The sequence below is a fragment of the Denticeps clupeoides genome, chromosome 20, assembly GCF_900700375.1.
Source record: "Denticeps clupeoides chromosome 20, fDenClu1.1, whole genome shotgun sequence".
In the NCBI taxonomy this organism is placed as follows: domain Eukaryota; kingdom Metazoa; phylum Chordata; class Actinopteri; order Clupeiformes; family Denticipitidae; genus Denticeps; species Denticeps clupeoides.
Window position 1 is genome coordinate 3059803 of NC_041726.1, and position 26074 is coordinate 3085876.

At 45.4% G+C, this 26074-nt stretch overlaps 1 non-coding gene and 1 pseudogene across 1 annotated transcript; one reads left to right on the forward strand and one right to left on the reverse strand.

The window, feature by feature from the left end:
- LOC114770598 (CUB and sushi domain-containing protein 3-like) overlaps positions 1 to 26074 on the forward strand; it is a 272842-nt pseudogene that overhangs the window by 187068 nt on the left and 59700 nt on the right.
- On the reverse strand, positions 21191 to 21262 carry trnap-cgg (transfer RNA proline (anticodon CGG)). Its single transcript has one exon. It is a non-coding gene; the product is annotated as a tRNA-Pro (tRNA).

The following is a 26074-nucleotide window of genomic DNA, read 5'->3' on the forward strand; positions in this document are numbered from 1 at the left end:
TAGGCTACGTTATAGGTTAGGTCATGAACACGGCGGACTCCACTCCACATAAAAAAACGTTTCTTAGGCGGTGACCCAAACCCCAAAAAATGGCCCCATAGATTCAAATGGATTCAAATAACCAATTTCTGTTTAAAAAGTGCATCCAGGTTTTTCATCACCATTTTTCCAATGAGCCTCACGGGCTCATTACTTGGCCATCCAATAGCCCACTCTTCCGCCTTAATCACTGCCCAACATGGGCATTGTTTGGAAGCTAATGCAGATTCCTGGAACTGCTCAACTAGGGAGTCAAGTCAAGCCAGTTTATATGCGTAATGGACTGGATTTGGATTGGGTGCCTCACAACTGTTAAATTAATTACTAATATCACTTTCACCGCTTTAGTCCTGATCACGATTATCACATGAGGTCTCTCTCTCACACACATATATATTAATTATATGTTTTTATTCATGTTAAAAGCAGAGAGAAAATAGATAGATAGATAGATAGATAGATAGATAGATAGATAGATAGATAGATAGATAGATAGATAGATAGATAGATAGATAGATAGATAGATAGATAGATAGATAGATAGATAGATTTGATGCAGTTCACACCACAAAAGCCAAACCAGCAACACCGGCACCACAGCTGAGCTCATCTCCATGGCAACCAAGTTCTGCCTGAGCTTCCGAATGGGTTAATAGGGACAGGAAGTCAAATCACAAAGAGCTCTTTGACTATAGTAGAGCTGGAGCACAAGCCTTGTTTTTCTCTGTGCTTTGTTTTCTTCTTGTTCTGGTCTTGGACTAACTAGATTTGTAGGAACATATTGATTGTGCAGTATGTAATTAGGGTAATTAAGCAGATGAAAGGTATGTTTCCCCCTTGTTTTGCCATATGGAGCGATTAGCCCTCAGGACTACAATACAAGAGTGAAAGCACATTGGGGATCGGCAGACTTTCATTACAGAATTTAGATTATGTTTTGGGACAATCCATATTTAAGTACAGAGGGCTCACAGCAACGTCTTCAGAAGATGTCTTTTCATTTGCCATTTTGTAAAATGTCGCTCTCCAATTGTAACCATCAAATAGGCCTTGTCCGCTAGAACGGGAGAACGTACTCAATGTTTGAGGTAAATTTGGTGCAAAGATGCTGCACTCGGTTTGTGTGACGTATTTCTCCCAATTTCTTGCGATAGGTGATTCAGATTAACTTTGAGGAGTTTGACCTGGAGATCGCTTATGACACACTAACCATTGGTGATGGAGGGGAGGTCGGGGACCCCACAACAATACTGCAAGTGTGAGTACCTTGACATGTCCTCCTGAATTCACACGTTCTCGACTGTGTATGGTGACCATATGACCCCTTGGATAGGATTTGTAGGACTTGCATATCAAAATATACTTTGGTTGTAAAAACATAAAGCAGCTGAAAGTAAGATGGATTGTGAATTCACACATTGGCAGAAATGACTTCCGCACCTACTGCATCTCACGTCTCCAAGTGTGACGAAAGTGTGTTGATACATAAGCGGAAGTGTCTAATCCTCCTGCCTGACTCTCCCCACAGTCTGACGGGCAGCTTCGTCCCCGACCTCATCGTCAGCATGACCCACCAGATGTGGCTGCACCTCCAGTCGGACGAGAGCGTCGGCTCCATCGGCTTCAAGATCAACTACAAAGGTGAGGTCCTCGAGCGGCTCGCAGGTGGATGGTGGTCCACGTCCTTTTCTGTCTGGAGGGCCTGAGAAAAAAGCCCACGTGCTCAAACACCACTAGACCCTGAGTTGCTCCAGGGGGGTCGGGAGAATGATGAAGCGCCTCAGATCAAAGACTAATTAGAGGCATAACGGTAGATGATTTCGTTTAATTCCTTCAGCCAGTGCCTACGTCTGCCGCGGTTTCTTAGCATGAAATGGCTAACTGCGGTATTGGAAACGGAAAGATTAGCATGCGAGCGTTGATGGAGCAGGGAACGCGGCCCGCGCCAGGGGAAATCGGCGGGGCGTCGGACCGGAAGCCAATTCGTGTCACTGCGGCTGATTCGTCCCTTCCTCCTGTCAAAGTGAGTGACGAGCGGGCGCCAAACGGAAAAGAAATAAATAAACAAAGAAAAAGCGACCCGGCCCGAGCGACGCCGGCGGTGTCACACGCGCTGACCTGTGATGCCGTGACAGGACCAATCAGCGCCCACGTTCATCAGCGGCTAATGTGAGTATGCAGAGTCGGGGCCTTCCGTGCGCCACGCCACCGGCCACAATTACGACAGCGGCCACGTGCCTGGTTATCTTCTGCCCGCGCGGCGTTTTGGAATAAATTAGTGTCTGAGTGATGAACGGTGCGCCGTGCCGACGGGAGGCGAGTTAGGTGGGGGAAAAAAAAAATTAAAATCTCTTTAAGTGCAAAAAAACAGATTACTATAATATCTCTGGGAGAGATGGTCGGCCGAAATGGCTCCATTTCGCGAATTAGTTCCGCTTTTTTATCCAGTCCTCAGTCCTTCTTCTTCCTCCTCTCCCCGCCGGTCATTAACATCTATAACGGTAAATACTTTCCCAGAGCCTCATCACTGGCCATTTGAGAGGCTTCGCTTCTTAAATATCCATTTACGTCTTGCCCGGTTCTGGGAAGGAGAAAATAGCAGGGCTCCGTCAGCCAGCGTATTTGCTGACAACCCATTTAGACACACACACACACACACACACACACACACACACACTTGGTGTTTGCTAGCAGCCGCAGTATTGGTGAATTTTTTTGGATTTCCTTTTCCCCTTTTCCCCAGTGATCGGTTGCGTTGTTTACTGTTCGTGCCACTGGGGAATAGAAGTTCGAGTTTAATGGGGTACGTCGGAGGAGTTGGGACGCTCATGCTTTTCTGGCATTTTTCTGTCCCATTAGCGTCAGCTTATTTGTCAGACTGACTTCGGCCTCTAATGGGTTCTCTTGTATGTTTTATATATGTTTTTTTTTTCTTTAGCATTTTATCACTGCAAGCTTTTAATGTTTAATGTGCACATATGTATAAGGGATCTTACTGTAGAGCAGATTCTCTGAACATTATTGTCCATTTTTTTACAGCAGTGAAGGAAAAGAGAACGGTGCGTTTGTGTTTTCTTCGGCAAAAATGAGAATAAAAAAAAACGCAGCCAAATGTCAACCGTGCTGCTAACCGAATCATTTGTAGAATCTACAGAAAATCAATATAAAAAACTAAATTTTATTTACTTATATATTTATTTTCTTTGCCTATATACTTATTTACTAGTTCTTATTGACGACAACATTTTTTTTTTTTTTATGGTGTGTGTAAGCATTACCTTACATATATGAAATTTTAAATGAACCTGGTCATGGTCACCGTCCGGAGGAGTCACACTGGAGGCTCCATCCCAATGCGCACGCATGCACACACCCTAATAAACAGTCTAATAGGCTGTTTCAGCTCTCGAGCAGGCTGCAGCCAGTTCCGTTCGGCGGCGTGGCTGAAGAATCCTTGAGAAATGAATCAGTCGGATGGCCGCGGGCTAGAGATGATATTACCGAGCCTCATGGTGGAGGCGAGTCATGTACACAGGGGACTAAACAGCAGGTCTGTCTGAAAAGAAAAATCGCAGCATAACAGCAGTCGGTCTTCCGAAAGAATGAAGATGTGCAGAAGTCATATTCCATGCGGCATCACTTTACAGATAGAACATAGATCGCCGGCATCATAATTATCTTGAGGACCTTCACATTTACAGCATTTACCTTATCTAGAGCGACTTACAATCAGTAGTTACAGGGACAGTCCTCCCCTGGACACACTCAGGGTTAAGTGTCTTGCTCAGGGACACGATGGTTGTAAGTGGGGTTTGAACCTGGGTCTTCTGGTTCAAAGGCGAGTGTGTTACCCGCTAGGCTACTACCACCCTTGCTATTATTGTAATTTATTTAGACCAAATTGCCTGGAACTTCTGTTTCCATGTTGCCCCAACACCACCAGTCCACTTCTTTGCTTCCTTTTGTCCTTCCAGTTCTGCCAATTTATCAGCTGTCAGGTTTTTACACGAGAGTCTGACTTTTACATCAGCGTGACATAATGTTGGATTTTATTTGACAATTCTAGCTGAAGGTCATTGCTTCTCGCTCTTTTTTTTCCCTCTTTCTTTCATCCCTCATGATGGTCAGCCCAAGACAGTAATTCTGAAGTGAGTAGAGACTTGGTCAGGAAGCCTCCAGAAAAAAGAAAAAAACACTACGACATGTCGAATTATGTCCGGCAAGCATCGGGCTATGCAGAGGAGGACTCTCTTGTGTTGAATATTACTATTACTTTTTTACTTTTAATAAAATATGCCTATTTCTATAGCTTTGTAAAGGAAAGAGTTGATGCCAAGCAGTGGGTGGCACTGCCACGATCAGCACCAAGACTCACTGAACTCATTTCTCTCACTCTCAGATATTTAAATTATTTTTTTTTTAAGTTTGTTTCATCTTTGCTCATCTGGCACGTGGCTCTTTAAGAGTTCTTTACCTGCTAATTTTCCGTTGTGTCTCAAGAGCAAATTGCTGCAAACAGAGTGAACCAAATCTGCTCACATGTGGGCAATAGTCACTAAAGCTAAACTTATTTCCCTTTTAGTGAAAACTCAAAATGATTAAAGGCTTTGCCATTTCATTTTATTCCCTACCCACTAAAAATAGATGCATCCAGGGCAGCCATCCATTCTCCTCTGAGAATCGGATGCTCCTGGCAGATTTAATGTTTATAAGGGTGTATACCACTGACCGTACTACATGTGGTCTCTGGGTATGTAGGTCATAAAATTTATTTATGTTCTTTAGGCATGAATGGAGCATGTTTAGATCACATGTAGGTCACTGTTTTTTGACCCTCTACGGTCAAGGGATATATATGTACAAGTACAAATGCATCTCGAAAAATGAAGAAAATTGTCTTTTTCAGAAAGTATTGTATGAATAACGAATAATTATTGGCTTTTTGAATTAATAAAGAATTTGTGTTAACTAATGCAGTAACTCTTGATTCTGTTCTGTTGATTTCAAAACTCATAATCTGTCAGTTACATTTACTAACCCAGGATCATAATGTGTTTTTTAGTTTTTGTCAGAAACTGGACGAAATGTATAATTTACCCTTTATGGCTCTACAATTTTTGTTATAATATGTTTTTTTTCCTCTGGGGGAGCTTTATTCCACATTTATCTTATGCTGGGATTCACCACCATATGTCTAATCAGATATCAGTGTTATTATTATTTTTTTTTTTTTTTCCAGAATCACATGATGAATAGCAAAACGTCAAGGTCCAGTTTATATTTGTAGACTTGTAACCTAGGGGGATTTAAACAGTTTTAAACCTGAACAGCAACTGAACCATTTTAAGGATGCCGGAATGTGCAGATTGGCAGATCCCACTGGGGGGAGCCTGACTGTACAATTTTTAAACCTCTGTTGTTGGAGATTATTCTGATGCCAGCCGCTTCCTTCGCATTTTCTTGTCCCTGATGTCGTAAAACACTGCAGTAAATATCATCTAGCCCATCCGAGACCCTCCCCGGTGGATCTGGCGGCAAAGGGTGGCATTGTGGAACTCATAAAGGGTGTGTCATGGAGTAAATTAATGCAATATATCACACGTTTGCAAAAAAAATTGCACCCATTGCACCTGTGGTGAAACCCCATGCACACGCGCCCCCACATCGATTATGCCGCGAAAATAATTTACTGCTGCTTTTCTTTCCCTGCCCTCCCTGTGTCCATGCAGCGTAGCCAGAGCCCGCCTGGGTTCACAGTTCAACTCCGAGCCGCCGCCCCGGTGTCGGGGAAGATGTATTACAGCCTTTTTCGCCTTCACGGCCAGACCCTTCTGCTCTCCACTCATGCTAATCCATAGTGTTATGTAGGCAGCTCGACCCACGGGTGCTTATGTGGGGCGCGGTGTCCTTCTGGCTCTGTGCTCTAGTCCTTGTGCAGGAACAGACCCACTGCCTCCAGCTCGACTGCACTTGTCGGAACGTGTGACTTCGTGATGCCTTCACTTAACCTTCTCGGCAAAATTCGTCACTTGGGGGGGGTTTAAGGGCTTTGACGTGACGTCATTTATATACCATTTACTCCACATCAAAAATAAATGTTTGTGAAAAGGTCTATATAAAACTTGATATTTGATATCTGGCTTGTAGTGTAGTAATAGTTGTAATGTATTATTTTTTAATGTGTAAAATATTCGCCGCTTTGACATGCTGTGGAATATTCTTTGTGTGTATTCAGAAATCGACAAAGAGAGCTGTGGAGATCCAGGAACCCCTTTGTACGGAATCCGGGAAGGAGATGGCTTTTCCAATGGGGACGTTCTTCGCTTCGAGTGTCAGTTTGGCTTCGAACTGATTGGAGAGAAGATGATAACGTGCCAGGACAACAACCAGTGGTCTGCGAATGTCCCCATGTGCATCTGTGAGTATCATGTCTCTCTGCCACACAGGCCTTCGATTATTCCATAGCTTTACAAAGCATTCATATGGCATAATTCAAAATGTGTATATAAAACAAATCTCATGCAGTGATTCTTCTTGATTGTTTATGAAAAATTCACATTCATGCCCTAATATATTTGCTCACTTTGCTAAAGGAGACTCTCAAGCTTTTTAAATTGCATAATTTCAAATGCAGACATATTCCATGACCTCTGTTCAGGTTGCAGGAGGTCCGCTCTGCCAAGATTGGAGGATCAGTTTGGTACTTTGGGTGGTTGTAGGGGAACATAGGGGAACACACTCACCTATGAACCCAAAGACCAAAGTCCCAGGTTCAAACCCCACTTAGTGCCGTTGTGTCCCTGAGTAAGACACTTAACCCTGACAAGGGTGTGCCTGTAACTGCTGATTCTAAGTCACTCTGGAATAGGGTGTCTGATAAATGCCATAGAACAGTTCTGTGCAATACATTCTGGTAAAAATTGGACATGCCCTTCCTGGACATGTAGGTCTTCAGGACAGTGGTTGACAGAAACCTTTAAGGCATCAATGAAAAGCAAGATGATATTTTATGTATACTATTTTAATATACACCCAAACTGGATAGTATTTTGGATAGTATATTGTCTATTTGTGTATAGGTAAGCATGAATATTTCATAAGCTAAGGTGGATCCAATTGCATGTGGATTGAGAGTGAGACTGTTAAAAATACATGGAAGATTAAGCTTTTTTTTGCGTGTCCATTTTACATAGACACACCTGAAAAGGGACCGAGGCTAATGTCAGCTTGCATGTGATGTTAAAAAAGGGCTCATGATTCATAAGTGGTTCATTAATTCACTCCTTTGGAAACACTTGGTGATAACAGGCCCCGCTGTCTGGAAATTAAAAAACGATATTATTAAGACTCTAGACTGTTGAGGGTGAAAAAGTAATGTGCACCTGCAAATGCTATGATAACGGTGGTATAGTGAAAGCCTCACATTAAAATAGAATTATGATTAAACACGTCCATTATACATTTTTAATGCCAACCAATCATACTATCTAGATCATTGTGTAATGGCTTATTGCTCATAAATAAATGTCATTTTTAACAAATGGCTTTATGGATCTTTTTTTTTCAGCACGACCCACCACATGTTCAAATTTGTGTTCTGGTAAATTTGGAGGCCAAAATCAGCACCTAACCCCCCCCCTAAACATTTTGTTTATGGTGACAGACTTAAAAAATGCCCCCTTGCTGGTCACCTCACCTTATCCTGACAATTTCCAGTTAAGATACAGTTTGCATCAATTGACTTAAATTTAACAATAATTTAACAATATAAGTCCACATGGTGCAAAGAGGGTCAGCCACACAAACATATTGCAATAAACCTTTTTGCTGCTTATACGTTTCTTTTACGTAACGTGCTGGAAGCTAAACACTTCTGCTGGTTTTTGTCTCTTGACACAGTTCCGTGCCTCTCAAACTTTACCGCTCCGATGGGGACTGTACTGTCCCCGGATTACCCAGAGGGCTATGGGAAAAACCTGAACTGCGTATGGCTCATCCTGTCTGAGCCCGGCAGCAGGATCCACCTGGCGTTCAACGACTTCGACCTGGAGGCGCCGTACGACTTCCTGACGGTGAAGGACGGCGAGCTGCTGGACTCCAACGTCCTGGGACGCTTCTCGGGGGCGGAGTCGCCCTCCCACCTCACCAGCAACACCAACATCTTGCGGCTGGAGTTCCAAGCTGACCACTCCATGTCTGGGAGGGGCTTCAACATCACCTACAGCAGTACGTACCGCCGTCGTGCACCTCAATGCTATCAGAAGAATTCACAGCTGGTGGCACCAATTTAGGGCACTATTTTCAACCTGTTACTAAGTGCAGTCCGACGTGAAAGGTGTGGGACTTGTTGACTAGGGTAAGTGAGATGAGAGTATGTGACCGAAGCATTTTTCTGGCATATGTGGCATCAGATGAGCACGGACTGAACGTCGACCATTTTTCTGCCCGTTGGAGCAAACGAAAGCGTCCACACAGACAATGTTTTGTTGGCGTTAACGTCTGCCAGAATGTCCCGACGAAGGTTTAACAGCGATGAGCATTAAACAGTGTCAAGTGGAAGGCAGTGAAAAGCCTCTCAACCTCTGTGAGGACAAGGCCAACAGCCAGCACGTTGGCTTTGTTGAGCTGTAAATGACTATGTAGTCTGAAGGTGGCTCAGACTTACCCGTGTAGCCACTGACCTTTGATGACCTTTCTGACACTCTGCACTTCAATACCACCAACATCATATACATGTGCTGTTGGTCTATTTTTTTGGACTTTCCAACTTTCCATTTGTTTTGTTTTTTTTCTTTGTCCCTGAAGAGCGTGCTATAATAAATGATCACACTCACATACATACATCCCATGCCTCAAAATGACTCATTTTGTTATACGGTTTAAAAAGAAGGAAAGACATGAAATGTCACGTCTATCCATCATGACGTTCCGGCCCCAAGTCGGCTGTGAACTTTAGGCACAAGTCATTATGAACCCTGCCAGATCTGCCCTTTTTTAATGCAGCGCCACCTGAGTTCTTTCTTACGCATACCTAAAAAATTAAATATATACACACACACACACACACACACACACATAAAAAAGCTGTCTGCAGCCTTAACATGATTGAGTGCTGTTAAATCGAGATTCATTCTGACAAACACCGTGTCCTACTTGCGGGGCCCTTCCTGTCACTTAGCATCCATCAGCAAGTGAGACTGGACTGTAGTGGCCAAGTTGGAGACGCCTTGCCTCTCCATTGGAAACGTCTCTTCCTGTGTCCGACTCGACAAGATAGCTGGGAGGCTGCAGGGGCGCTAAATAGGCTTCTAAACGGAACAGCACGCCGAGTGTGCTACTGGGGGGGGGGCGCTACTGGGTTCTGGGTTTTGCACGTGCTTTGTGATGGATTGATGGATTCCTGTGATAGATAGATGAGTGGGATGTTTTCTTCCCAATTTTCTGTACTTTCATCATGCCACTTACATTACTAGCTTGTTAACAATCACCTTCTCCTAATTAAGCAATCCAGGATTGGGAAGCCCTCTGGACTAGTTCATGTCGGGTGGTAGTAGCCTAGTGGGTAACACACTCACCTATGAACCAGAAGACCCAGGTTCAAATCCCACTTACTACCATTGTGTCCCTGAGCAGGAACATAACCCTGAGTGTCTCCAGGGGGGGACTGTCCCTGTAGCTACTGATTGTAAGTCGCTCTGGATAAGGGCGTCTGGTAAATGCTGTAAACGTAGCTCATGGATCGATGGAGTTTTAACATCCACTCTACACTGTACTTTTCAGCTTTTGGTCACAATGAGTGTCCAGATCCTGGGATTCCCCTGAATGCCCGCCGCTTCGGTGACAACTTCCAGCTGGGCAGCTCCATCTCGGTCATCTGCGAGGAGGGCTTCATCAAGACACAGGGCTCCAAGACCATCACCTGCGAGCTCGACAACGCCAAGGTGATGTGGAGCGGCCCAATTCCAAAATGCGAGGGTGAGCAACCTACCCCATAGCCTCATCTCAACTCTCCTCCAAGGAGAGGATGAGGAAAATGCGAAGGCAGTTATCCTCTTTGTGATGGAGAATGAGCCTAAGTGGAACGGACACCTACCTGTGGGCCCTGATGCTCCAGAGGGGGTTAGAGGAAGAGCGCCAGGGACCGGAGAGAGGGCGGAGGGAGCCGTCAGTCGCCTCACATTAGTTTTGCTGTCAATCGTTCTTCCTCAGCTTCTGCCGCATTCTGATTATTTTATAACATCGTGCATGTGCTTGGGGAAATTTAAAATGTCCATCGACGTGAGCATTTTTCAGCGGTATATCTGAATCAGATTCATTTGCCAAGTATATGACACAGAAACACAGTAATTTGCTGTAATTTAGCTCTGGCAATTAATATCTCAACATTCAAATTCAAATTTTAGTTGTCACATACATGGTCATACACGGTATGATATGTAGTGAAATGCTTTGGCGACTGCTACAAAGTATACAATGATTACCAATATGCAAATATTAGATATGAAAGATAACCAAATATTACACTTTTATGTCTTTAACATTGAAACATAAAATATGTGTAACAAATAAAATTTGAATTATCACGCAATGTAATGCAGAGACAAAAAAATAATACTAATATTGCTTCAATTTGAACATTTGGGGCAGAGCTCAACTCATGTATTCTCTCTTTTCCATGCTAGCCCCGTGTGGAGGACACTTCTCTGCTCCCACTGGAGTTATCTTGTCCCCAGGCTGGCCGGGATACTACAAAGACTCGCTCAGCTGCGAGTGGGTCATTGAGGCCGAAGTTGGACGCTCCATCAAGATCACTTTCGACAAGTGAGCGCACGTGGCACATCGTCCAATAGACAGTCCTGCAAAATTAAAGATGAATATTCTGTATTACATCGTTCTCTCACCTTCCACGCGTCCTTCTTCTTCCTATTATCTCACGTTTTAATCCTGCCCCAGGTTTCAAACCGAGATCAATTACGACTTCCTGGAGCTTCACGACGGCCCAAACCTGCTGTCCCCTCTGATTGGCTCTTTCAACGGCAGCCAGGTCCCCCAGTTCCTGTTCAGCACGGGCAATCACCTGTACATGCTCTTCACCACGGACAACAGCCGCTCCGACAGCGGCTTCAAGATCCTCTACGAGAGTGAGTGCGGCGGAAGAGTGTCGTTATGCTGCAACGCCACCGGATAAAGTGCATGTAATCTGGGCTGAAAGCTTGCAGGTGGCCGCCACAAGTGCCACGCGGCCCGTAATCCATGCCCGTGGTGGCGTCGCCACGAGCCTCCAGTTTCTGCCAGGCATTCCCACGGGTCAATAAGCCGTGGAGGTTTTTTGACCGGTTGGGTCCTGTAAGTGCGGACGGTTAAATCTGTGTTGACCTTTGACCGTTTGGTTTCCGTCCAGGCGTCACTGTGGACACCTACTCCTGCCTGGACCCGGGGATCCCGGTGAACGGCCTGCGCTACGGCCAGGACTTCTCCATCGGCTCCACCGTGTCTTTCGGGTGTGACCCTGGCTACAGGCTGAGCCACGAGGAGCCCCTGGTATGTGAGAAGAACCACTGGTGGAGCCACCCGCTCCCCACCTGTGATGGTAAGTTGTCATGGAAACAAGTACAACCTTACTTATACATGGCGGCATGGGAGAATATATATATATATATATATATATATATATATATATAAAAAAAAGGCCAGGCTTCGGTTAACCTTGGCAAGCACAGTTATGTAACAGCTTTCAGGAGGAAGCAAACTAAACTAGACTTTGAGTAAACACTGAGGATTCACACTGACCTCGTCTTTTACTTGATTTTTTTTTTAAAAATACAGTGTGAGATCCTTTCACAGTGTTACAAAATGGAAACCGAATGAGAATTGATGGTGTCCTCTTGTTGTAAGTTGCTTTGGATAAAAGCGTCTGCCAAGTAAAGTAAAGTAAAGTAAAGTAAAAAAGCACATGTTGTTTGGGTGCGTGAGACCCCACTGTCAACCCCACTGGCTCCTCCCATTTTAGACATTAAGCATCATCAACGTTCATCTCCTAAGGCACTAGCAATATAATGACTTTATCCGGAAACAAGCGGAGTAAAGGAATACCTTATCCAGATATAATGCAATAGTAACTAATCAAACTAATACAGCTTGAAGTTTACTATGACGCTCAGGTACAGAAAATCTGGGCAGTATTATGTCGCACGTTGCAAAATACTTACAAGTGTGAAACATACCATGGAAATTTTAAGTGTTTGACATGGCAGCACAGTAGCAATGCAAGATAAATATTCTACATTTTTCATACCAACTGCAATTTTTGTAGTTATGCCGTTTGTCTACACAAAGTTAATGGCTATTAACTGGATTCACTTTTTGTGATGGCAATGAGATATACATATGAGATAGAACATATATAATACAATATAATATAATATAATATAAAAAAGTATTGTAACCATATGAGAATGTAATTTTTTTTTTGCCATATCACAACAAAAACTATTGCATTCGGTGGCACCAAAGTGGCAATTACTTATGATACAAAGTATTAAGTTTAGTAATGCAAGTAAGATGCTTCTTGCAGAACACTGGAAATAAACAAATTCTTTGCTTGTATCTGTTAATTGCTGTGAACAGTGGAAACTCTCCCCACCAGCCACGTCTTATATGGCTCCTAGAAAATAAAGCCATTATTGAAGTCATTTTGGCTTCGACATTTTGAGATCGAGAGATACACTTGTCTTCGCTTGTCTCACTTGGCCCTGACTCCACCACATTTCTATTTTAAAATACTCTTTATTATTTAATTTTCCCCCCTTTTATCCTCTGAGTTGAGGCAATGAGACAGTGGCGTTTCGACGGAGGGCCATTAGGCGGTCCCAGCGAGGGCCACAGAAAAGCAATTTGCCATGATGGCTGCTTTAGCTGATGGAAACTGATCTGTTCACGAGATTAGACGTCCAGGGGACACCCTTTACCTGCCTGGCCTGTCATCCGGCGCCGACGGCTTTCTAATGCCGCCCGCCCGCACGTCACGCACAGCGGGCCGCAGGCTGAAGGAACAGTAGGGTCCCTGTCAAGCTGCACTTTAAAGCAGAAAAAAAAAAAGAAAAGAGACGGTTCGAGCAGGCCGCCGATCAAAGCCACGCCCATCTTCGTCGTTCTGCAGAGAGGCCCGGCCACGGCTCGCTTTTTCACCAACTCTTACGAAGTTACGAAGAGTTTGATGGAGCAAAAAGCGACAGGGAGATTAGGACGGGGATTTCTTTATTTCTTTTTCCCGATTCATGTGAGCGATAAGGCTCCTGATCACTCGTAGAGTGTAATTAATTATTGATACGGAGATGCGCTGTCTAGGACAGATAAGTGCAAAATGCCTGGCAGGGATTTTGACTTTTCCCCGTTCGGCGCGGTCTGATTCGCCGTTCCCTCCCCTTACGCCGAGGTGGAGTGAACAAGATCAGACAGTGGAATTATCCAGGGCCGAGTGACGTCTCATTCTGGGACACTTTGGAGTGATTCTCCGAGACAGTGTGAGAAGTTTGACAAAGAGGACATGACCGGCTGAACTCGCCTCCTCACCTTTTTTTTGTTTTTGTTCAGCGCTCTGCGGAGGTGACGTCCGCGGCCCCGGCGGCACCATCCTGTCCCCCGGCTACCCAGAGATGTACCCCAGCTCTCTCAACTGCACGTGGACCGTGGAGGTCAGCCACGGCAAAGGTACGAAGAAAAAAAATAATAATAATAATCCCACTCGACACACTCTTACAGTGGCAACAACCGGGGTCGTGACCCCCTGAGTTCCACCCGTCCCAGAACACGTGGGACACTGCGCAGAGGTTAAAAGCGCCACGAAGACAAATATGGCGCCCCCCCGTGTTAAAAATAAACTCGCTCGGGAACCCCCGAACCCACCCCGCGCTTCAGCAGGTCCGGGTCCCGTCCCGCCAAAATCCCCATCGGCATCGAGCGGCGATTCCGCAGCACATTTCTCCTGTAATTACCGCTCCTCGATATCGCCCCTCAGTCCCCTTCACCCGAGGGCGGCCTGGGTAATCTTATTATCGCGGGAGGGGGGGTAAACATTTGTTAATCCTCGTTTTTTGATTCTTAAAAAAAAAAAAAGGCTCCAGAACGCCGGTCAGAGCCGTCTTCCGGAAGGCCCAGGGTTTATGTGCGGATCTGTAAAGGGAAAAATATCATTATGCGAGCTTTCGGGGCGGAGGATAATGGAAGGTTCCCTGCGAATTTTAATTTCCCACGGCTGCTGAGATATTCAAAATGGAAGATCATTATGTTTCTATGAATAATGGACTCGGAATTGAAATGCCGTTCCCTCTTATTATCTTATTCTGGTGCAGAAAAAAAAAAAAAATGAAACATCTCGAGTCTCATTTTAAGGGACCTTTTTTTTTCTTTGCCCCGTAATGAGATTAAGTCATGCGGAGTCGGTCCTCCCACCTTTCAGCGTTTGACTTCTTCCTCTCCTTCCCTGATTCGTGTCCGATTTAGCGCGCATTTAAGCCTAATCGGGTCGCTTCGTCTCACGACAGGCGTCCAGTTCACGTTCAACACCTTCCACCTGGAGGACCACCACGACTACCTGCTGATCACGGAGAACGGCAGCTTCGTCCAGCCGCTGGCGCGCCTCACCGGCCCCGAGCTGCCGGCGCCCATCAACGCCGGCCTCTACGGCAACTTCAAGGCCCAGCTGCGCTTCATCTCCGACTTCTCCATATCCTACGCCGGGTTCAACATCACGTTTTCAGGTGGGCCACTTTATTAGAGACGCCCTCGCTACATAACTTCCGTCGCGGTTACTATATATACCAATATGCTAAATAGCTCGAAGGCAGACATGGAATCTTCTAGATGCCATGTTCCGATCGGGAAGGTGTAAAGTAAGCGCAGTATGTCCGGCACGGGGCCTGCCGCGCGGTCTAATCCGTCTGTGACCCCTTTCTGTGAAGAGTACAACCTGGAGCCCTGCGAGGACCCCGGGGTGCCGCGCCACGGCCGCCGCAACGGCTACAGCTTCGGCATCGGGGACGCGCTCACCTTCTCCTGCAACGCGGGCTACCGGCTGGAGGGGGTGCCGGAGGTCGTCTGCCTGGGAGGGGGCCGGCGCATGTGGAGCGCACCTCTGCCAAGGTGTGTGGGTACGTTGTCAGCTGCTTTCATTCGCTTGTTACCCCCCTTCTCCCGCCTTGCATGCCTCCCCCCTCTTCTTCCGTAGCGCAGTACCACACGTGGCCATCTGCCGTTCTTCTTTTTTACGGTAAACCTCGGCCCAGTTTTGGGGCTCGTGCGTATGGAGCGCTTTGAGGGTGTCAGACTATGCGTGTCCACGTGTGTGAGCACCGCCTTGCAGGATTAATAGGGTCGGCGGTGGCCTGGCGGCCCCGTAATCAGAAAGTTGCCGGTTCGAATCCCGACCCGCCGAGGTGCCACTGAGTAAAATGTAAATGTAGGTCTGAAAGCTCCCGGTTTCACTAAGGGAAGGCAACGGGTGTGGCCATTTTTTGGGGTGGTAGTGGCCTAGCGGGTAACACACTCGCCTGTGAACCAGAAGACCCAGGTTCAAACCCCACTTACTACTATCATGTCCCTGAGCAAGACACTTAACCCCGAGTGTCTCCAGGGGGGGACTGTCCCTGTACCTACTGATTGTAAGTCGCTCTGGATAAGGGCGTCTGGTAAATGCCGTAAATGTAAATGTAAGGTGCCACTGAGCGAAGCGCCGTCCCCACACGCTGCTCCCCGGGCGCCTGTCATGGCTGCCCACTGCTCACCAAGGGTGATGGGTTAAATGCAGACGACAAATTTCCCTGTGTGCACTGTGTGCTGTGCTGCTGTGCATCACAAGTGACAATCGGCTCACTTTTTAACCACTGCCGGGTGCGAAGGCGCTTCCGCAGCGCCGAGGTGTTTTTCTGGCGCTCGGCCCCTTGTACCCATTTAAGGAGCCGCCGCTACATCGCTCCGGTTCTTGTTACCATCAATCCAGCCCACCACCGAGCTTGTACCAGCCCCTTGCACTTCCCTCGGCGCGTGGCTCGATTTACAATCCGCGTTGTCATGTCGTGGGACGCGTCCGGGCGCCGGATCTCCCAACGAGCTCCAGGGAGAGAGCGGGGACGGCGCCGCCATGAGGCATCCATCAAACAAATAGGCCTGACTGGGAACGGGTATCTCCTGGACGCTGTCCACACGCACCCAGCGGCTCGGCGTGCACAGAGCGGCCATTATAATAATGGAGATCCTTTTTTTTTTTACTTCTTTTTTCCCCCTCTATTCTCGCGCCGAGACAGCGGAGGTCAGCAGTCGTTTTTCACTTATAAAATAAAAATTTAATAACAATAACTACAGGAATTTCTCACGGACGGTTTTTGTGGCGAGTTTATTTATTTAATTGTATTATTTATTATTCATCCTGGTTTTATTTCCTCGCCCAGAGCAGTTATCTGTTTCGAGCCTGTTGGGAAGTTGCCGTTTTTCAGACACATTTTAAAACTAATCACATGTAGAAATGAAGGTTGATTGGAATTTCAAATTCAATGAATAGCTGCTGTAGGCCGGACATTTATTATAATAATTAAAACGCGCTGACCGTTAATAGGACAGAGTTGTATGTGTCAGACTTCTGAAGCACTATAGTAAACGTGCAGAGTGTTCATTTATGTACCATCTTCAGGACTGAAGCAAGAAGTGACTGGGGTGGTAGTAGCCTAGCGGGTAACACACTCGCCTATGAACCAGAAGACCCGGGTTCGAATCCCACTAACTACCATTGTGTCCCTGAGCAAGACACTTAACCCTAAGTTGCTCCAGGGAGACTGTCCCTGTAACTACTGATTGTAAGTCGCTCTGGATAAGGGCGTCTGATAAATGCTGTAAATGTAACACACTCGCCTATGAACCAGAAGACCCAGGTTCAAATCCCACTTACTACCATTGTGTCCCTGAGCAAGACACTTAACCCTGAGTGTCTCCAGGGGGGGACTGTCCCTGTAACTACTGATTGGATAAGGGTCGTCTGGTAAATGCTGTAAATGTAAATGACTGCTTGTTAGTTTTCTGTATCTTGGAGAGGAAGCACTTACTACCAACCCAGTACGTTTAGGGGAGGGCCCATGATGAAAGGATTTAAATTCATGACGTGGTCCTGTCTCCTTCCCTAGTCCTCTTTTGTCCATGGTTATCTTGAGATCTCTGCTGCCCCATCCAAATGAGACGTTCTTCAACATCCCTGACACACATGTTCTCATACGGCGCAATGAACATATCAGTGGTGCAGCTGCTGGTGTAAGAATCGGACTAACATGATGTCTGTTTGGCGTATAAAATGAGTTGCAGTTAGAACGATGGGCAGTTTGGGAGGGTGGTTACCGGTGTCGACATGGACGACCTAGCAGTTTTTTTTTTAATAACGGAGGCCTGTAAAACATATTCCGAGACGAATTTGTGGGCTGACGATCACATCAGCCCCGCAGCAACAGAGGAGCCCCCGAGTTTCCCTCTCATCCATCTCGGATATTGATTTCTGCATCTCCTTTCCCGCGGTAAATAAATAAATAACACCAAAATAAATGTTCATTTTTTTCAAATGAGGACAAATGTGCTTTTTTCGAGAGACGGAGGGACAAAGAGAAAGATGTGCAAGTAATGCTCGCCACCGACTTGCACTTAAAAGGCCACCTGTCTTGTCATGCCATTAAGCCAAACTGCAGTGCACTAAACCTCTGCATAAATTGGCCATCTGCGCAGCAGCCCCACTTATAAACTGTCAAAGTTTCCCACCCGGGCCCCCACCACTCATTCATCTGCTCGAGAAATGCTTAAACAAATGATCGAACGAAAGCACTCCCTCTCGCTCTTGCTCTCTCTCTCTCGTCATTTTTAATTTTTAATTTTTTTTTTTGCTCCCTTTTCTTCGCAGAAATGCGTCAAATGCTGATGCAGAACCCTGGAAAGAGCAGCAGCCCTTTCCTCGCGGCTCGGTTTAATCCTCGGCTCAAGATTAATCTTTCAGACAGTAAAGTATGCCTCAGCTTCCAGTCTTTCCCTTACAGGCCCATTAATCACGGGCAGGTGACATTTATGAGGGACGCCAAGCCCATTCAGTGGTGACCAGAAAGGGTTACAATGCATGAGAGCAAGTAAAGATTCCTCTACTTAGTTTAATTTCACTTTATTATATTGTATTTTTATGTAAAAAGTTAATATAATAGGGAAACAATGTATCTAAGCCAAATAATTATTGTTAGAAAACTGAAAAAATGCTCATTTTCTTCCAGTAAATCCAGTAAAATGTCAAGCCTGCAGCCCCAATTGTGAATTCTTTTTAAAATCATCGTTCATAGGCTGAATTTTTTAATGGATAAGGATCCGCCATTGGTGTTCTCATTGGCCGCTGCACGCATTAATCATAGCTAATTTTCTGTTCATTTCAGATCCAGCGTTCCAGATGATTTATCTTTATGCTTAAAACATAGACCATAAACATCTTGAGCTTCAACTTATTTAATGCAATTAAATAAAAACGCCATGTATGGGTCCTTTTTGACTTGATCTCCACGATTTTGGAACATAGGAATTACCCAGACTTGAATGAATTAGTGAATAAATTCTTATTATCCACTTTTTGGATTGCAATCATAACCAGGGTCAGGCCAGCGGGAAATAGAAACAGCCGTATTGCTAGTCACCGGTTCGTAATGAATGAAAGGGGCCTGCCCCTGTTTGTTCGATGCGAGAGGTCCGTCGTGACGGATGCCGGCTGCTGTTTGAGGTAAGGAATGGTTAAGTGATGGGCACCATTTCACAGTAAGCGCTGTGCTGTGTAAAATTCCGCCGACGTCGCACGTGGAATCATGAATGGCGTAATGGAAATCGAGACGCGATTTGGCCTCCAGCGGCAAACATGACAACAGAAATGGCTTTTTGAAAATGGGATCCTGATGAGTTCGGTCACATTGCAGGCCCCGCCTATGCTCTTCTATTATTCCTGGCAGTGTAAACGGGCCGGACGGGCTTCTGTTTGTCTGTTGTCATAAAGAAGAACATCGCCGGTCACTAACGTCCTAACAGACTCACAGTGGAGCCACATTTTTTTTTTTCTCTCGAGGGTAATTGACCAGAATGGACTTAATATAACCTTTTCCCGTGGCCTCTGTTTTATCTATCTGAGCGAAACATTTCCTCCCGTTCCCTTTCCATCCTGCTCTGTAAGTACACATCTTACATTCAGATTTTAAATGACAAGAACGCTCGACCCTGGGGGCTCAGTTTATGCAAATGCCTCGTTTCCGACGTCTAGACAGATTTTGTGGCGTCTTTTCAAACCAGATTCATTAACCTTACTAGCCAGACACATTTATTTCTCATGCATGGAAAGGACGCTTTTTAGGGAAAAAAATATATAATCATTTTTTTATCATGTAATAACAACATTTATTTCTTATATACCCCAAAATCACATACTGTATGGCTCAATGAGCTTTGACAGGCCCTACTATTGTACGTGTCCATTATGATACTACTGGTCCATTTGAAGATCCCTGAAGCTTTAGTTGTTACGATGGCGGTGGCTGTGGTGATGTCATAATGGTTTTTAAAATAATGTGAACTTGGCTCCCGTCACTTGCTCAAATATTGTCAAATATTAAGGTGGGTTCTTTTTCACGTCCTGCTGTAAGTCTTTTCTTCACTGCACCTGTTGATTTAACTTTGGCCTTCATTAGCATGACAATCATAAGCATATATATTAACATATATATTACAGTGAGGCTGTTATTATAATGCATGCAGTATTGTAGGTGTCATATGTCATAAATTACCCTGCATAAATGCATAAAACTGCATACTGTCATGGTTCATTGCATAATTTATCATACATCAGTCCTTTTTAAATCAATTTAGAAAATACCAAACCCCCTCATGTCTTTTCCCGTCCAAAAAAATGCTCACAATTTGGACGGCCTTAAAAATGCTGACTTGCCCTGGCGACGAGGGTCGGTTTTAAGAGGATTCCCGAATCTTCCATCCAGTAATGGCACCACTTCATCATTCCAGCGGCGAAACATCCGTCCTGCCCTCAGCCCTCCTAGTGCAGCGTATCACAGTCCAATTCATAACTGTACCACCCGTGGTTTTTAAAACTTGCATGTGCATACGTAAGCTGTTAAGCGTTTTTTAAGTTGTGCAGACGGGGCGGGACGGGGACTGTAGAGAACAGAAAGCTCTGCATCTGTCCCTTACAGCAAGAGACACAGCCTGTGTGCTCATTGATCAACCCGTACAAAGTGCAGTGAATGTACTTCAACGCCTTTATTCGAACCCCGGTCGGAACTTCCACATCTTTAGTCTTCCACAACTTGTCAGACTGGAATTTATTAGAATTTCTCTTATCGATCAATCAATTTTTCTTGGAACGTTTTACAACGTGCGTTGTTGCAAACCGCCTAACAATAAAACAGTGCTGAAGGCAAAAGTGGTGAAGTAAAACCTTTCTGGAAGAGGAGAAATCCAAGGCTCAGCAAGGCTCATCCCCCTCTGGTCAGCCCTGGATCACCCTGGGAAGTTTAATTAGACTTCAATTATTTATACACGAAAAATTGTGTAAAATAGATGGAAAAGGCGTCAAAGGGAAGAGATCATGGAATTTGGGTTGACCTTGTTAATCTGACTCCATTAATTATTAGCAATGTATTTAACTCTCATCTGATGTTACCTGGACGTAAAGACTCATGGCACAATATAAGTTATAAGAATGAACAGATTCTAATTTATTTGAAGTGAAGAGAAGTGATTGTCACTTGTGATACACAGCAGCACAGCACACGGTGTGCACACAGTGAAATTTGTCCTCTGCATTTAACCCATCACCCTAAGTGAAGTGAATGACAGGCGCCCGGGGAGCAGTGTGTGGGGACGGTGCTTTGCTCAGTGGCACCTCAGTGGCACCTTGGCGGATCGGGATTCGAACCGGCAACCTTCTGATTACGGGGCCGCTTCCTCAACCGCTAGGCCACCACTGCACAAATAACACAAACGCATGCGCCAGCCAGGAGTCGAACCTAAAATCTTCTGATCCGTAGTCATATGCGATCTATTGTGCCACTGGCCCTGCAGAAGTTTATGGGAGCTGAGAGCAGTCATTGGGCTTGTCCGGTACTTGAACCCGGGACCTCACGCACCCGAAGCGAGAATCATACCATTAGACCAACAAGCCAACAAGCCTATTTACACAGGTAGTTTACTATTGCAGTTACATATAATTATTGTATGTAAAAATGGTACCAATGCTACAGAAAAACCCAAATTAAAACAAGAGAGAGAAAGGCCCAGGAGATGCAGAAGAACCCCAGCATCTGAGGGGGCAAGAGCCCCAATGGAGGAGGGAAAAGAAGAGACAGTAACCGTGAAGAGAACCCATTTTATACTCGGCATTTGACTCCCAAAAAGGTTGCCTCAGACCCGTCAGATTGTCCTTTGATGTTCATGCCTTGTCGAAGCAGAACTCCTGAAAGAGGAACACAGTGGTGTCCCACAAGACCTTCCCATCGTGGCACCTCAGGCCATCTGTTGTTGGCTGGTGATATTTCTTGTTAGTGAGCTTGGAGATAAATTGGGGGTGTTCATTAAAGTCATGGACCTGGAATTTCCCCTCTTACAATGGCATATAGAGGTTATTACATCCCAGTTATATATTATGATGTAATATTGAGGTAGAGTTCCAGCATCTGTCTGTCTGTCTGTCTATATATCTATCTATCTATCTGTGTTACTGTGCAATATTACTGTAATGATTGACAGGCCGGATTTAGACATGTTGGACGTTAGCTGCTTTACTGCTTTACCGGGACGAGCTGGGGCTCTGGCTGCTACGGATTAAGCGATAGTGATGCAAATGTGGTGTTGGGTGGCTGGTAAAGTGCGTGCAGTGAGGTGTATGTGGAATAAAGGGCGGTAACGTTTTACGCTACCTCCTGACCCCCCCCCTTTCCTAAATAAAACCATGCCAGTGACAGTAGGGCTTTGCACTTATCTACTCTTAACTCTACTCAGATAGAGGAGAATGAGGGGTAATCGTACACTGACTTGGTCATCATCTTGAACCCTCTCGGGGGCGGCCTCTTCTTCTCGGCCCGTTTTCCTTTTATGCCATTTAAGATGGCTAGGGAGATTGCAAGTGTCAGAAAGGGGAGCTAAAAAGCCGGGGGGAAATCTGGCAGCCCGTCGGATGCTGAGAGGCATTCCGGGTCGATGGCCGTCGTGATCATCGCGGCAATCTGGGGAGGGGGGGTCGAGGCGATGTACGGAGATTAATCGAACCCCCCCGAGAGCCCCAGCGTTGGCTCCGTCCGATTGGGGCGGGGGGTTGTTGCCGACCGGCCCAGCGGCTTTTCATTTAACCAAATCCGCTTCGATTGGGTCCTCATCCACCAGCCGGCTGCTCACCGATCTGAGACACAGCGCGTTAGTGCGCGTCCCAGCTTGACGGAGCAATTCGGCTTTCTCTACACACACACACACACACACACACACACACACACACAGACAGAAAAACAAGCCACGATCAGCACTCATTCATTAGTAGAGTGTTTTAAAGGAGCCCCACGCTCAGTGTGATTAGGTTGCAGCGCAGATCAATTCATTTATTATTGCTCGTGTTTTTCTTATTTTTTTATTTTTTACTGTCCTCTCTGTTGTAAATGTCAACATCGCTGCATTTAACACTGCACTTGCATATGGATACTACACAAGCAGCCAACGGTGGTTCCCCGAGGAAGCCATGGTGACACTGGCCCCCAGATTCACTAGTATTAAGTTTGCTTTTCACTTGAGAAGAGAGGGATAATAAAGGGATTTCTATTAACATCAGACAAAAAAAAACAGCCTAATCCCAGTTTAATACCCAGCGAAGATCAAGAGCTGAGTTATGTCGGCCGGAGAGACGGAGGGAGTGTGAGAAAGCGAGAGAGTAAGGAGAGAGTAAGGAGTGCTTCTCTCTCTCTCTCTCTATGCAGAGATATTAAAGCTAAAACTTTAATATGTCCACTTTCCCATTCATTTATTTGGCCTTTAGTTGAATGCAGTCTGGCAACCACAACATAACGATTTATAGGAGGACAAAAAAAAAAGAAAACATCCGTCATTACTACGTGTCACGACCGCGGGCTGAACGGAGAAAGGAAGCACAGGCGAAGGACCTTGTGCCACGAAAAGGGATTTATTAATCAGGAACAACGCAAAACGTCACGAGGGCCAAAAACGGGGGAGAACACAGCCGGAACGGGCGTAAACTAAAACCGGCCCGCAGGCGTGTGCCAGTTGCCAGAACAGAGAAAGGGAAGACGTTCAATGCACATCAGAGTCCACGTCAATGTCTCTCCTCTCTCTATATATATACGGAGACATTCATTTTGAGTTCCTATAATTTGAACTTTTTTTTTCCTGAGATCAATACAATGAATTATTAATAATGCAATCATAATTTACATCTACAGCATTTATCAGGCATTTACAGCTTTTACCAGGCGCCCTTATCCAGAGCGACTTACAATCAGTTGTTACAGGGACAGTCCCCCCCTGGAGACACTCAGGGTTAAGTGTCTTGCTCAGGGACACAATAGTAGTAAGTGGGGTTTGAACCTGGGTCTTCTGGGCGAGTGTGTTACCCACTAGGCCACTACCACCCTGTAATTTACATGCAGATAGCTCTATATATAGTGTATGTGAAGTATGATTAGGTGTCTTTTTTCTACAGTAACTAACTCACACACTAGGAGAGCGATATAAAATATGTCCGTCTACCGATCCTTGTAATAGATGTGGCACATGGGGCACGTTCACTAATGTCACATCAACTATCCACTCGGGCCAGTGTCATTTTTTTTCTGTCACCCATAAGACACAATTTATTAATGCTTCTACGAAGCCACGTTTAAACTGGGAAGAACCCCTGACGAGGGGCTTTAGACCACAAGACCCCTGGTCCTGCACAATACCGCCAGACACGAACACTTTCTGTCCATTTCTATCCACCGCTCAGTGGCAATTTTACTTAATGAAATGCGTTGCCAAATCACTGCTTTTTTACCGCTTTTTAAAGAGAAGTAACTGGGATAACAAAAGCATGCACATAAGTGCACCATGGCTCCCTCTTATGAGGCAGAGAGATTTGCGGGCAATTTAGGTGTTTGTTTGCAACGCGCCTGTGATTATATAAACCCCCCTCTCTTCTGCTCTCAAAACCTCACACACACACACACACACACACACACAGAGGCTCTTTCGTGCTGAAGTGAGTGCAGGCAGTATGTGTTCGGAATTTGAATATCTCTTCCGGATCGGCCTTGTCTGATTATCTGTCTGAATAATTTTAGCTTTTGACCCAAAAGTGCCGCACTGCAGATTCATCAGATACGGATTCTGCCCCCCCCCCCCCCCCCACCCCCCGGGATCAGAAGGTCACATTCCATCATAAAGCAATTTCAGCAACATTTTGCCTATGTTGCTCCCGCGTTGTATATTGATTTGTCCACCCCCCCTCCCAGCACATACCTTCTAATGTGGTGTTTACCACGGTAGGAGTTCCCCCAAATACGTTTGATGAGTCGAGACGTGGCGACGTAGAGCAGCCTGCTTCATTTCTCTCGCTCCCTCGCTCTCAGCATTGTGGAAAATACATATTTTTCCTTTTTTTTTCTGTCCTTTTCCCCTGTATTAAAACCAGACAGCAACCGTGCTGCCAAACAATTACGGGTTTTAATTATTGCCGTTTGAATGTTGTTTTTTAATTGGATTCGGTCTGTTGGCTTGCATGTGTTGCAGACATGACGAGGATTCATTATGTTGTGATTGATTCAAACACGGCACCTCTCGCGTAGAAGCGACTGCGGGTTCCAAATGAGCCCGGGAAACGAACGCGGCCCTCAACACGCGCCGCCCCGACTCCTACGATCGGAGGAGGCCGTCTTGTAATGGCTGCTTGCAAAGTGGCCTTACAGTGGCTTAAATATGGAAGCACCTTCACCCGGCTCTCACTGACACAGAAGGAGAACCGCGCGGATAAGTGCGGGATGGCTGTCTGCTAGTCAGAATGAAATGTTGCGTTGTTGTCATTAATCCTTTTTACATTTACAGCATTTATCAGAGCGACTTACAATCAGTAGTTACAGGAACAGTCCCCCCCCCGGAGCAAGTTAAGTGTTAAGTGTCCTGCTCAGGGACACAATGGTAGTAAGTGGGATTTGAACCTGGGTCTTCTGGTTCATAGGCGACCAGAAGACCCAGGTTCAAATCCCACTTACTACCATTGTGTCCCTAGTTTTTCAAATCATCTTCAGTCTAGTGGTTGGCATCTGTTGGCATCTGTTTTCACAAACTTTGATAGCATAAACACAGTATAAATACAGTAAAGTACAGTATAAGTACAGTAAAATAAAGATATAAAATGGAAACAAAAACAATCTGCTAGTTCATCTTGTTTCTTGTTTCAAACAGCTTGACTGAGCAAAAAGTATAGCATATATTAATTTTGTTCATAACGACAGAACAGATTATACGTTGTCATTTAAGGAAAAATGTGCATGAAAAGCTTTAAGGAAACATGTTGATGCCCTGTCCCTCAGGAGAGTCAGGAATGACCTCTGTGTCTGGGAGGAGAGACAAGGGTTTCTGTGGTTTTCCGGCTGTGGTCTTGACCATGTCCACAGTCTTGGTATTGATCTGTTGATTGGCCATGGTTGGAACACCACTGGGTTCAGGTTTCCCTAAGCCAGCAGGCAGAAGGTTGTAGGACGGCATGGTACCTCCTGGTACATCAGGTGTTGCCTGCGTCTACGTCTGGAACCTTTAATTAAAACTAACAATATAGTCATATAGTCTGAGTATATCTATTTGGTGTGTTGGTACGGTCCCAAACCTTTTTTTCTTTCAGCCACTCAAACAATACACAGTTTTTTTGCTTCTAAATTAACCTGGAATTTAGTTTTAAACATTTAAACGTAATACAAACCCCGAACTCATCGTGGACTAA